The sequence below is a fragment of the Callorhinus ursinus genome, unplaced genomic scaffold (genome assembly GCF_003265705.2).
Source record: "Callorhinus ursinus isolate GAN/ISIS: 27379988/994484 unplaced genomic scaffold, GSC_fseal_2.0 scaffold7, whole genome shotgun sequence".
NCBI lineage: Eukaryota > Metazoa > Chordata > Mammalia > Carnivora > Otariidae > Callorhinus > Callorhinus ursinus.
The window spans coordinates 30,843,662-30,858,580 of record NW_027397069.1 but is presented as its reverse complement, the minus strand read 5'-3'; positions in this window follow the sequence as shown (position 1 = coordinate 30,858,580).

Here is a 14,919-nt window from a genome sequence, read left to right as displayed (position 1 = left end):
GATACTACATTATTGTTATAAAGTTAATCAAGACTTTAATGGGACAGTTATGTTACTATCAAGGATTTTTTATTATTTTTTCTTACTATAATGTATGTGTTCAATGAGCTGATTATGCAGTGTGACAATGATTTCACTAATTACAAAGTTATTACTGTATCTCTAATGGGAAGAAATTCCAGCTTCCTAAGTTGCAGAGATGTAATTCCCAGGGAAAATTAGCAAACAAAAATATAAATATATTTTAAAAAGCCATTAAAAATATTAATTTAGGTTATATATCTCTATCTATACACCATTTTGTTCCCAGTTTTTTTGTTTGTCATACAATGTATATATTTTTTTTGTAAATACACTGATTTCAAGTGATTTAGGCAATTGTAACTATAAAGAAGCAGTTTCCTAGAAAACGTAACAATTAGTATTGGGCTGCTATACCCAAAACTATATAAAAAATTTAAGAGATAACATGGAAAATATGTTGTGCCTGTATTTCAGTAAATATATATACAAATTTCCATCAAAACAGTAAGTTGACAAGCTTTCTATTTTAGCGTTTGAATTTTAAATGTCACATAGCCATTTCATCAAATGGCTATAAAATGCATTTTTTAGGAAATCTTATTAAAGGAAAAAGCATTTGACAAGATTGTGGTACGTGGAGTTTTTCTTATTGTAATGCTCCAGAATGTTCACCAAACCACAGTAACTTCACATGGTTCAGTATTATGACAAAGGCGTGTTGTGTCATTATGTTCCTGTTGTCACCAACACAGACCACCACCACTACAACAAAGACAAACTGCTTTGCCCATACGAGCTGTCGATAATATAGCAGGGTGTTAAGGTGCAGTGTGAGAAGCATCAAAATGTTTAAAATATATCTGCCTCACGCGTCTCGTTCCCTAAAACGCTGACCTTTGATACCACTTCTTTGGTTTCACTCACAGCAGTCTCCTGTGGAAAACAAAATAGGAATCAAACTCCAAATCCACAGAGCTTCAGGAAAAATCATGGAATTCAAAAATAACCTCCTAAATCCATTTTAAAAATCTCATAAAATTATCAAAAATCAATATAATTTATACTGATTGTTGAAATTCAGTAACTGAATTTTTATTTAAGAGAAAGAAGGGAGGAAAGAGGGGAAGGCCTAGAAATGACAAAAATATCCCCTAAAATAAAAACTTAGAGATAAACCAATTTCACGAAATCAATTCCCCAGGAGTAATAAAGATTTCAGAAATTGGCTAAAATTGAAAGATATGAAGATTTATTCAATAAAAATAAAATATAATTAAAACAGATACAGCATAAGAAATGATTCGTGCTAATTTAAAGAAAAATACATACTTATACAATATTTGTTTCAAACTGGATATTTTCTATTTTTCATCTTCCCAACCTTACCCAAACTGAAAACACAATTTCCAAAAGTGCAAGGCTTTGGTCTGCTTCGTGTAGAGTCCAGTATTTAGAAAACACACAAGAAACATTTTTTGAATGATGGGTCTTATTTCAAGAAGCATAATCTAAACGTGATACTGAAAAATGGGTAATTTCCTCAATATTCTTCCTTGTGAACATTAATCCTTTTTTGTAAAGATTTTATTTATTGACTTATTTATTTATTTAATTAATTTATTTATTTTAAAGAGCAAGAGGGAGAGCAGACACGCACACACATGCATGGGGAGGTAGAGGGGCAGAGAGAATCTCAGCGGAATCTCAAGCAGACTCTGCTCTGAGCACAGAGCCCAGGCAGGGCTCAATCTCTAGGACCTACCTAGAGATCACGACCTGAGCCAAAATCATGAGTCCCACACTTAATTGATGGAGCCACCCAGGCACCCCGAACATGAAACCTTTTATTAATAAGCCTTTTATTAATAATATGGTGGTATGTCCAAGAGATGAACGATGCACTGTATTTGTTTATAATGTTACTCTACCCCTGCTGCTGGGAAACATTCTAATTATATATCCCACAAAAATTTTCTAATTCTGTATTATGCCACCAAGTCCAAAGTCTATGTTATATAACCATTTTTTGTCCTCTGTCCTAATTCTCTCAGAAATAGTCTGGTCTCTATTTGAGTCTGCCCTTAAAGCAATACGCCGGCACATCAGTTAGTCCGTGCCTGACAAAGACAAACTATTTATACTACTTTTTAAATAGTTAGGCATCAATGATTACCCGCCTGCATGGCACTATTTCTTTGGTGTTATATCTAAGTCTCAAATTGTCAAAAGTAACCACAAAATTGCTCCATAAAAAGTAACAGTTTATGCGAATTACCACTACTAGTTTCATGGCTATATCAATTAGATCCTCTTCACCATTATTCATTTTTTATCTACTTTTTGTCTCATGAGCTTACATGGTGAGGTAAGATGCTTATTATAGCATCTTATTCCTGTCATTTACTTTTATGTCTTTATATTTGATATTTTTGTGTTTTGTTATTTGCATAAATATAAGCCAATTTTACCCCCCTGAGGTAAAAATAAATACACTTTATCTTTAAAAAGTTTTTCCACCTGTTTTCAATTTTACTTTTGGCTTCATTTTTATTACAGTGCTAATATTAGTGTTAAGAGTATAACACACTTGTTAAACATCTAAAACACTGATCAGATAGTACTTTAGATAGTAAATCAACGCAACAAAACCAGAAATCACAAAAAATACTGGAATCAAATGAAAACCCTGTTACCTGAAAATGAAAAAAAGAATTAAGGACACTCCTAGATTAAAAAAATCAAAGCATTAATAAAAGGATATTTATCAAATAACCAATCCTATCCCTATGTATTAACATTTATCAAATATAAGAAAAATATTGCTAGGGGAAAATTTGTAATAATTTATCAGAAATTATAAACACTTAACAGAACTATTTAGGATCATAAAAGCTTGGAGTTCTAAATTCAAATGTATATTTTAAATTACAAATGAGGTAATATTTAAATATAAAAAATAAGAGTTCTGGGTATTGTGATATTTTGGTAATATTTTGGATATTGTTTTAAGTGCATTTCATTGTCATGTATCTATAAAAAATCAGAGGTGATATCAGCAAGATGTTGGGGTAGGAGATACCAGCCTTTGTGCCCCCATTTAAAACAACCATCAGACAGCGGTCCATGAATTAAAATAGCCCTAGGAGGGCTTAAGAAACCACTTTGAACCTGCTGCAGCAACACAATGGAGCAAAAACAGAGAACTGCTTAGAAAGGGCTGCTGGAGAGACTGGCAGAGCTGAGATGTCTGGAGTTGGCTAAAAACAAAGAAAAAGGGCAGGGTTTATCAGTATCATCTGCATTGCAGGTGCCACCCTGGTCCCCAGTAGCCTACTGTGCGGAGGACCCTGGCAGCCTTTACCTCTGAGGACCTCAACAGCCCTCATGGCAGCTAGCAGCTGTGGGTTCCCCATATTCTTCACCCTGGAGGACCACATCATGTTCACCAGTATGAACCCCATAAGCTTATTCTGGAGAGGACACCAGCACCTTGCCCCACTAAGAAAATCAATCATCATCACCACCACTGACCCCTAAAGTGGCTGACATTGCAACACCACTCCCCTCATCCAAAGAAGCCGCTGCTGTGGTAAGATCCAATGACCAGGGCCACCTCCTCCCAACCCCGTACATGCCTCAGACTGTTTTACAGCCACTTCAAGCACTCTCACATCTTAGACTCTGAAGCCCCCACCACTGTGGGCTAGCTCTCATCCTAGACCCTGGCTCCATGGCCGTTTTGTAAAACACCTGCACCTTGACACCGAAGCCACTGCCATGGTGAGACTGCCCACGCCTCTGACCCTGGGGCAACTGGGCAAGCCTGCAATCTGGATCCCAGCTACATGGCTGCTCCAAGGGCATTCAGACTCCAGATGTTAGTTCTGTGGCCACTCCTCAGGTGCCTGTGCATTAGGTCCTGGGACCTTTGCCACTGCAAGTGCGCCTGCAAACTGGACCCAGGTTTAGGAGAGAACACTTCAGCCATGACCACTTCCATGGAATAAAAAGAACATCAGGAGGACTGCAGCAGCCTTTGCCACTGAACACCTAACCGCGCTAGCCACTGCTGCAGATCCCACCAGTCTTGGCCACCACAGGCCATTGCAATCTTCATTGACACTGAGCTCAGCTGCTGTACCCTTCTCGGAAGCAGAACTGCTGCACCTCACCCAGCTGGTCCTTCACGCTCACCTGTAAATAAACAGTCTGTAAGGCTTAAGAGTGGTGACTGCTTCATCGAATATACAGGCATTAAAGAAAAATTACCAGAAACATGAAATATCAAGGAAACATGACACCATGAGAGGACCACAATAATTTTCCACTAATGGACCCCAAAGAAATGGAGATCCATGAATTGCTTAACAAAGTATCAAAATAATTGTTTTAAAGAAGCTCAGGGAGCTACTGGAGAACACAAATAAATAACTCGATAACATCAGGAAAACAATACATGAACAAAGTAAGAATTTAAACAGAGCGGTACAAATTATAAAGAAGGACAAAAAAATTCTGAAACTAAAGAATATAATGAATGAAAAGAAAAATGTAAAAGTATCAATAACAGACTTGATCAAGCTAAAGAAAGAAACTGTAAACGCAAAGACAGATCATTTGAAATTACACATTTAGAGGAGCAAAGAAGAAAAAAGAATGAAAAAGAGTTGGATACCATCAAGTGAGCAATATATGTATTAAGAGGAAGTCCCAGAAGGAGAAGAGAGAGAGAAGGAGCAGAAAGTATATTTAAAGAAATAATGTCTAAAAACTTCCCAAATCCGCGGAGAGGTATGGACATTAAATTACATGAAACTCATAAAATCTCCAAACAGATTCAACCCAAAGAGGACTTCACCAAGGCACATTATAATGAAATCGTCAAAAATCAAAGACAAAGAGAAAATTCTGAAGGCAGCAAGAGAAAAGAAACTCATCATGATACAAGGGAACCCCCAATAGAGTATCAGCAGATATCTCAGCATTACAAGAAAAAGAAAATGACAGGCTCATGTCTTTCATGATGATAAATGCAAAATTCCTCAACAAAACACTAGCAAACTGATTTCAATAGCACATTAAAATGATTGTACATCATGATCAAATGGATTTATCATTTATCTCTGGGATGCAAGGGTGGTTTAACATATGAATCAATAAATGTGATATACCACTTTAACAAAATGAAGAATAAAAATCAAAAATCATATGACTGGGCGCATGGGTGGCTCAGTTGGTTTAAGCGACTGCCTTCAGCTCAGGTCATGATCCTGGAGTCCCTGGATTGAGTCCCACATGGGGCTCCCTGCTTGGCAGGGAATCTGCTTCTCCCTCTGACCCTCCCCCCTCTCATGTGCTCTCTCTCTCATTCTCTCTCTCTCAAATAAATAAAATCTTTAAAAAAAAATCATATGACTACCTCAATGGGTACAGAAAGAAACATTTGAGGGCACCTGGGTGGCTCAGTCGGTTAAGTGTCTGCCTCTGGCTCTGGTCATGATCCCAGGGTCCTGGGTTCTAGCCCCGCATAGGGCTCCCTGCTCAGCGGGGAGTCTGCTTCTCCCTCTGCCTCTGCCGCTGCCCCCCTCCTTGCTTGTGTGCTCTCTCTGTTAAATAAATAAAATAAAATATTTTAAAAAAAGAAAATATTTGACAAAATTTAACATCCCTTTATGATAAATACTCTCAACAAATTAGATATAGAAGGTGTGTGTGTGTGTGTGTATATGTGTGTGTGTGTGTGTGTGCACATGCACGCGCGCGCAACCAGTGTTTTCGTACTTAACCATCCATCTACAAGAGTTCAGGAGCTACTAGACAGTTTTCAGTTTCCTTGGAGGTACCTGGGTAATCAAAAATGTCTAATCTCTGATTCAATGTGAACCGTAAGAACTTGATGACCAAGAGTCTGAAAAACTTTTGTTAATGCTGTCTAGCATTTGTTTGATATCCTTTTCACCTTTTGAGCCTAAAGAGCTATGGATTGATTCAATGGCAACAATAAACATATATATTTACATATATGACAAGCCTACAATTAACATCCTACTTAATGGTGAAAAGCATAAAGCTTTTCCTTTAAGATTAGGACCACAACAGAGTACCCACTCTTACCACTTCTCTTTAATTATACTACTGGAAGTCCCAGCTGGAGCAGTTAGGCAAGAATAAGTCATAAAAGGCATCTTAAATGAAAAGGAAAAAGTGAAATTATCTGTTTGCAGGTGATTTGATCTAACATATAGAAAACCCTAAAGATTCCACCAAAATATTATTAACACTAATAAACGTATTCAATAAAACTGTAGGATACAAAAATCAACATATAAAAACAAGTTGCATTTCTATATACTAATGGCAAACAATCTGAAAAAGAAAAAAATATTTAGGAATAATTTAACCAAGGAGGTGAAAGATCTGTACACTAAAAACTATAAAATTTATTAAAGAAACTGAAGAAGATACAATTAAATAGAAGACATCTCATGGATTAGAAAAATTAATACGGTTAAAATGTCCATACCACCCAATATGATCTACATACTTAATGCAATCCTTATTTAAATTTCAATGGCATTTTTTGCAGAAATAGAAAAGAACCTGAAAGCATAAAGCCATAAAAGTCCAGGAAGAAAACATAAGACAGAACTCCTTGACACTAGTCTTGGCAATGAGTTTTTGGATTTGGCACCAAAACATAGACAAGAAAAGCAAAAATAAATGAGTCTATAGCAAACCAAAAATTTTCTGCACAGCAGAAGAAACAATCAACAAAATGAAAAGGCAACCTACAGGATGGAAGAAAACATTTGCAAATCAGATGTCTGATAAGGGGTGAATATCTAAAATACATAAGGAACTCATATAACTCAATTGCAAAAATCAAATAAGCTTGGGTCAAGTACAAGAATAGGTATTTTTCCAAAGAAGACATACTAATAGCTAACAGGTATTTGAAGAGATGATCAGCACCACTAATAATCAGCGTAATGCAAATCAAAACTACAGGAGATATCACCTCACACCTGTTAGAATGGCTATTATCAAAAAGTCAAAAAAATAGTAAGTGTTGGCAAGGATGCAGAGAAGAGGGAATTCTTGTTCACGGCTGGTAAAAACAGATTGGTACAGCTATTATGGAAAACAGTATAGAGTTTCCTCAAAAACATTAAAAATAGAACTACCATATGATTCAGAAATCCCACGTCTAGGTAAATATCCAAAGGAAATAAAACCACCATCCAGAAGAGATATCTGCACTTCTGAGTTCACTGCAGCATTATTCACAGTAGCCAAGACATGGAAATAACCTAGGTATCCATCAACAGATGAATGAATAAAAAACTGTAGTAAATATATATGTATATATATAGAATATATATTGTACTTTATGTATATATTCTATTACGTTATGTTCTATAGAGAGAGAGAAGAGAATATTATTCAGCCTTTAAAAAGAAGGTAATCCTGCCATTTGCAACAACATGATGAATCTGGAGGCCATTATGCTAGATGAAATAAGCCAGACACAAAAAGGCAAATATTGCATGACCTCACTTATATGTAGAATCTTAAAAAAAAAAAAAAATGGACTCATAGTAACAGAGTGTGGTAACATAGTTACTAGGGCTCAGGGGGTGGGGATGAAAGGGAGATGTGAATCACTGGGTACAACTTCAATCATGGTGACTATAATAATAATGTGATGTATACCTGAAATTTGCTGAGACAGTAGATCTCAAGTATTCTCACCATAAAAAAAAAGGGTAATTATGTGAGGTGATAGATATGTTAACTTGTTTGTAGTAATAATTTCACAATGTATACATATATCAAAATGTCACATTAAGCAAACTAAATATATATAATTTTTATTTATAAAAAATCAATGAAATGAGTAGGTGAGAACTTAGAAAAAGTAGAGAGTAATAAGAAATATCAATGAATGAAATTACAAACTTGTTAGATGTCCTATTTGCAGTTTCCCTAATAGAGACAAAATTTTGAACTAGAAAAAAATGTATAGATGACAATATATAATACACACTAGTGTTCTATGTGACATGAATACTTGAACTCTGTTGAGACTTTTATATATAATCTTATGATTTGTTAAAGAAAATGCGATCAAAAAGATGTATTAAGAAAATGGCTCACATGACTATGGAATCTGGCAAGTTCAAAATCAAGTCCAGCCTGGTGGCCCAGCAGGCTGGAGACCCAGCAGAGCTAATGTTCCAGTTTGAGTCTGAAGACAGTCCCAGGAAGGGCTGATGTTGCAGCCTGCTGGAGAATCCTCTCTTCTTAGGGGAGGCCAGTACTTTTTTTTCATTCAGGCCTTTAAGCAACTGGATGAGAACCACCACCAACATTCTAAGGGCAATCTGCTTTACTCAAAGTCCACCAAATTAAGTGTTAATCTCATCCAAACACTCCCACAGAAATAATGTTTGACCAAATATCTAGGCACCTTGTGGCCCCTTGGCCCAGCCAAGTATTGTCTTACTGTTCAAGGATCACACATCCCTCCATCACCTGTATATTAGGAGATCAGAAATAAGGTTTCTCTCGTGTGGTCATCTTGTGAAAGGTCAGAGTGGAGAGAAGAAAACCCAGTCTAAAGGAGCACACTAACATCAGGTCATAGAAGCACAGTCTGTGGTGTAGAAAATAGAGAATGTTTTTAAATGTTGTTTGAAAAATGGAATATGTGTAGAAAAATTTGTCAAAATCCTAAGCCATGTCCAAATGGAAGATGCGTTTTTGTGGAGGAGGATCGATGGTCAGAGGCACACACCAAAGATGTCCCAGCAGGGCTACAGTGAAGAGCAGAAACTCAGAAGAATTCAGTCACTGGGGAACCAGAGAGGATGACAGTTCTGAGGAAGACAAGGGCAGATCCAACAGCAAGTTGTCATCACTGATGTCATAAATTACTAAGCCAAATCTCCTTATCTTGCTTTTTCAGGAAAGAATGGATTATAGGGCTAAGACAGGACTCCGCTAACATGTGACGATTATGCGACCAATTTTGAAAAGTCAGAGCATGCTGAACTGAGAGCCTATCAGGTCATGAGTGAGTATTCTCATCACACATTAATGCACAGTAGTTTCTATACTATGGCTTTAAACAATCAAGAAAATAACTGGGTCATAAATCAATGAGATGGTGATCCATTTCGTTCTTCGTCTTTGAGCTGTGGGTTACCTTCAGTGATTAGACTTTATATTTTGATCTGAGATAGTTTGCTTACTTTTACCCATCTTCTTATGATGGATTTTTTTCTTTTAGAAGTTCTGATTCCCCATAGTTACTCGGTTAGAGATTGTCACAAGTGCCATTTTCTTCTTTCTGTTTTGCTCATTCCCATAGACAACACTGACACTGTGCTATTTTCTCAAAGATGTTATTTTAATGGACATTACACTGGTGAATTTGGCAACAACAAGGCAAACAGCAGAGTTGGGAGAGATGTGGCTGTTTCTATTGCATCTTTTGGCAGAGATACAGACCTTAGATTTACTATTCCCAAATGCCTCATCTGACTCATTTTTATTATTTTTACAACACAGGAAGATGCTTTTGGTATCCATAGGCCAAACTTCAACTTGCCATAACCCCTATCCCAAAAGCCTGTGTGCTTCAGTTTATCCTGATCCTTGAAGCTACTGAAAACACTTTAATAAAACCATAATAGAAAAAGGCCTTAAAATACAAGTGGTATACTGCAAATGCTTCCTTTTCCTTGCTCCCGCTCCAATCTGTGCTTTCGGGATGCTTTCAGTGCCAAATTCGGTGCCTTTGGAGTGGGTCCCCAAAGATTTCTGAGCTTTCTATTCTAGCTCTTTGAATAAATGAGACAGTTAGAATTGGCAGGACTTAGTCTTCATCTTCGAAGCCTCAGGGAATGAGAGTACCAGTCTCTTCCTGGTGTTAGCTTTTGAAGTCCTTTCTTTGTTTTGTTTTGTTTAAATATTGAAGCCAGAAGAAATGAGTTTGATTCTTTATACTACAATTTTCCCTCTCTGCAATTTTTAAAAAATAACTTGGACTCTTTAAATATATGTTTCTTCATCCATTAGGAGAAAATATTTCTTGCCTGGTTGTTGTGATGGCTAAATACAATCATATAGGTTGGAAAATACAAAGAAGAACAGAAATGTTAATTAAGTATTCCCAATGTCAATTTCATCATAATTTATATAATTTATACGTAACAGAAAAATAAACTTAATATTCCTGAACAGTTACTATTCATTTCTGATTAACTGATTCAATAATTACCTAGTTTTCTTTTACATGTTTGATGTCATGTGCAAAAACAAATCCAAAGGAGATAGTCATTAAAGAATTCTGGTTCATACAGGTTATTTCAAAAGATTGCACTGGGCACATTGTATATATTTTGAAAAGAATGAAGCATGGTCAATCAGGAGTTATTGTACCCTCTAACATAGAAATGTTTTCCAATAAACCAGATATGTGTCTGTAGCATATTCCCCCAGAAAGGAAGGAAAAAACAAAGCTATGTGTGATTTATTTGTATGTAATGTTTGTGCCTATCAAGAAAATATCACAAATCAAAGAACATTTATTGATGAGCAATTTCTCACTTAGAGGAGAAACCAGAAGTATGTGACCAAGAATTTTTTTGTTATTTAATATTCATTTATGCATATATTTAACATCTATTTCATGCTAATTCCAAAATGGAATTGACTTGTCAGCCTTCAAAAATCTCTAATATTTTTGGAATATATGCATTGCATTTTTATATATTATTTCATTTATTATAACTTAGTCACTGTTCATTGAATTTTCAAGATAATAAAATAGAGGTTCAGTGACTCACTCCCTCACACAGTACACAGTTGGCTAAGGAAGAAGTTGGAAAGTAAAGTCAGGTCTCTAGAATCCAAAGTATACCTTCCTTCTATCACATACCATCAGACATGGACGCTTTAGAGAAAAGAATCACAGTGTTGTCCTTTCAATATTTAACTTGTGGGTTTAGTCAGCACTAATTTGGGGATGAAAACTAAGAAGCTCAATCTCTGATAAGGATAGTTTTAAAGGAAAATATTTGTTACATGGCACCTAAGTAATTGGTGAAAATCCAAGTAATTAACATTCTGCAGGTGGAAAATTAAAAGCATGAGCCACAGAAAATCATTTCTGAAAATACCAAAAGCTGAGGCCACTCTTGCCCTATAATTCTCTAATGCAATACGGTCTTCACTACAGTTGCATGAAGGCAGCAAATAGTACATCTTATTCAATTTTATCCCGCTAAGATACTAACATAGTTCTTCACACATAGCAGAAGCCAGATTAATGTATTTACGAAATTAAATTCCAACATAACCAAATTTCAGCCAAATCCAGCCCTATTCTTAACTTGAAGTTACTTACCTAAAACATTCAGAAAAGGGAAAAAAATACTTCAAAAATCCCATCAAAATATCTGAAGCTGTTGCATTTCCATACCCTAATAATGAGTTAGCAGGAAGAGAAATTAAGAAAACAACCCCATTTACGATTGCATTGAAAAGAATAAAATACCAAGGAATAAATTTAACCAAGGTGAAAGATCTGTATTCTGAAAACTATGACACTACTAAAAGAAATTTAAAATGATACAAATAAATGGAAAGATATAGTGTGCTCATGAATTAAAAGAATTAAAATTGTTAAAATGTCCATACTACCCAAATCAATCTACAGATTCAGTGCAATCCCTATCAAAATACCAATGGCATTTTTTACAGAACTATAACAAATAATCCTAAAATTTGTATGGAATCACAAAATACCCTGAATACCAAAGTAATCTGGAGAAAGAAGAATAAAGCTGAATGTACCACACTCCCTGATTTCAAACTATACTACAAAACTATGGTAATCCAAACAGTATGGTACCAGCATTAAAAACTGACACCTGGATCAATGGAACAGAAAAGAGAATCCAAAAATAAACCTATGCCTATACAGTCAATTCATCTTTATGGAGAAAAGGGGACCGTCATGATCTGTTGGTGGGAATGCAAAATGATGCAGCCACTGTGGAAAACAGTATGAATTTCCTCAAAAAATTAAAAATAGAAATACCATATGATCCAGCAATTCCAATTCTGGGTATTTACCTGAAGAAAACAAAAGCACTAATTCAAAAATATATGTCCACCCCTATATTCACTGCTGCAGCATTATTTGTAATAGCCAAGACATGGAAACAAAGTGACCATTGATTGATGAATGGATAAAGAAGAGGTGGTAAATATATACAATGGAATATTACTCAGCCATAAAAAGAATGAAATCTTGCCATCTGCAGTGACATGGATGGAGCTAGAGAGTATTATGCTAAGTGAAACAATTTGTCAGAGAAAAATAAATACCATATGATTTCACTCATATGTGGAATTAAGAACAAAACGAGCAAAAGGGAAAAAAAGAGAGAGGGGGGCAAACCAAGAAACAGACTCTTAACTATAGAGAACTGATGATTACCAGAGGGGAGGTAGGTGGGGGAATGGGTCAAATACGTGATGGGAATTAGGGAGAGCACTTGTTGTGATGAGCACAGGGTGATGTATAGAAGTGATATACTGAATCACTATATGGTACATCTGAAACTAATATTACACTGTATGTTAAATAAAAACTTAAAAAAATAAAAGTTATAAACTTCAAGTTATAAAATAAGTAAGGCATGGGGATGAAAGGTACAGTATAGAAAATAGAGTTAATAACATTGTAACAACTTTGTATGCTGACCCATCCGATGGTAACCAGATTTATCATGGTGATCACTTTGTAATGTATATAAATACTGAATCACTATGTTGTATACCTGAAACTATTATAATATTGTATGTCAAGTACACGTCAATAAAATAAAAACTATACATATACATTATATATGCAAATATTTATCATGACATAAATATCTTTAAATTTAACAGTTTATCAGAAAATGAAAGCCAATGTAACAAAAAAATGAAGACTTCTTTTATTCTGAAAAACAAACAAAAAAGGGGACTGAATTTCAAGAAAGATTATCATGGAGTCAGAAAAATACAAATGGTTATTTATATTTATAAAGCTAAGTACTCTGAATCACTGTCATTTGAATTCATAGTTCTTAAGAATATTAAAACTTCTGGTTCAAAATGAGTAACTGCTACTCTAATGTGTCTCAGAAAGTGCTAAGCACGCAATGTATTTCAGTCACATATTTTTGGCTGCTTTCACTATAGGCACTGTACTAGGTATCGAGGAAAATGTCATTTTAGATTTTGTACAAGGCTGAACAAGAAGATATTACAAAAATGTATAGGATGCATCATGTTAAGCATAAAATAATAATTAACTTCAAGGCATTACACAGTCGATTATCTCTGTTAAATGTGGGCTTAGGGAAGCCATCAAGAGGAGGTGACATTTGAATGGGATTCTGCAGAATGGATATGACAGGGCCTAGAGGTAATGGAGAAGGGAATTCCAAAAACAGGGAACATTACATGATAAGGAAATTAGATTGAAAATGCAGGCACATTTAAGCAAGGATATACCCCTGGGCATAGAGTTTGTGTGAGAGGTAGGAAAGTTCAAAACAAAGTAATCTTTGTATGGCATGGGAAGGAGCTTGGATTTTATTCTCAATGTAATAAGGGATTCATAGGAAGGATTTCAACAGGGAAAATGATATTATTAGAGTTGCATTTCAGAAAGAAAACTGGCAGAGACAAGCTAGTTGCTTGCCAAATATGGTGAAGCTTTTCATCTCTGCAGTCTGGGTCCCGATGAATAGAGTTTTTTCCACTGTGTACACTGGATTTATTGTGAGCAAGAGTTAAACTTTTATTGCATTAAGCCACTGGAATTTGGGGATTTATCTGTTACAGTAGCTAGTACTACTTCCCTAGGTAAGAGATATTGGCACTTGGAAGTTGGGTTGCAACAAAAATCTGAATATATGACACTGCTTCATTGGTCAGTAGTTTTTAGAAGACAAGGAACAGCTTATGTGAGAACTGTTTAGTTTAGAAACAAAACAGTAAAACAATGATGGAATATGGATTTTCACAGCTTTGTAGGGTTAGGAAAAAAAAGAGTACTTCTAGATCCCAAACAGTAATAGATGAAGCTGTGTCTTAGCCCATTTTGACTATTATAACATGATACCATAGACTAAGTGTCTTATAAACAACAGAAATTTATTTTTCACAGTTCTGGAGACTGGAAAGTCTAAGGCCAAGGTGCCAGTGTCTGGTTTGAGTCTGCTTCCTGGTTCATAGATGGTTGTCTTCTCACTGTCTCTCTACAAGATGGAAGGGGTAAGAGATCTCTCCAGGGTCTCTTTTATGAAGACACTGATCCCGGGCGCCTGAGTGGCTCAGTTGGTGAAGCGACTGCCTTCAGCTCAGGTCATGATCCCCCAGTCCCAGGACCGAGTCCCGCATCTGGCTCCTTGCTCGGCGGGGAGTCTGCTTCTCCCTCTGACCCTCTCCCCTCTCACGCTCTCCCCTCTCATCCTCTCATGCTCTCTCTCTCTCTCTCAAATAAATAAATAAAATCTTTAAAAAATAATTAAAAATAAAGACACCGATCCCATTCATGAGAGCTCGAACCTAATGACTTAATCATGACACTGGGGTTATAATTTCAACATATGAATTTGGTGGGGGGGGGGGGATGCAAATATTCAGCCTGTAGCTTTCTATCCCTAGTTCCCCCAAATTCCTGTTCTTCTCACATGCAAAATATATTTGTTACATCTCAACAACCCCAACAGTATTTTTCTTTTTTTTAAAGATTTTATTTATTTATTTGAGAGAGAGAGAATGAGAGATAGCATGAGAGGGAAGAGGGTCAGAGGTAGAAGCAGACTC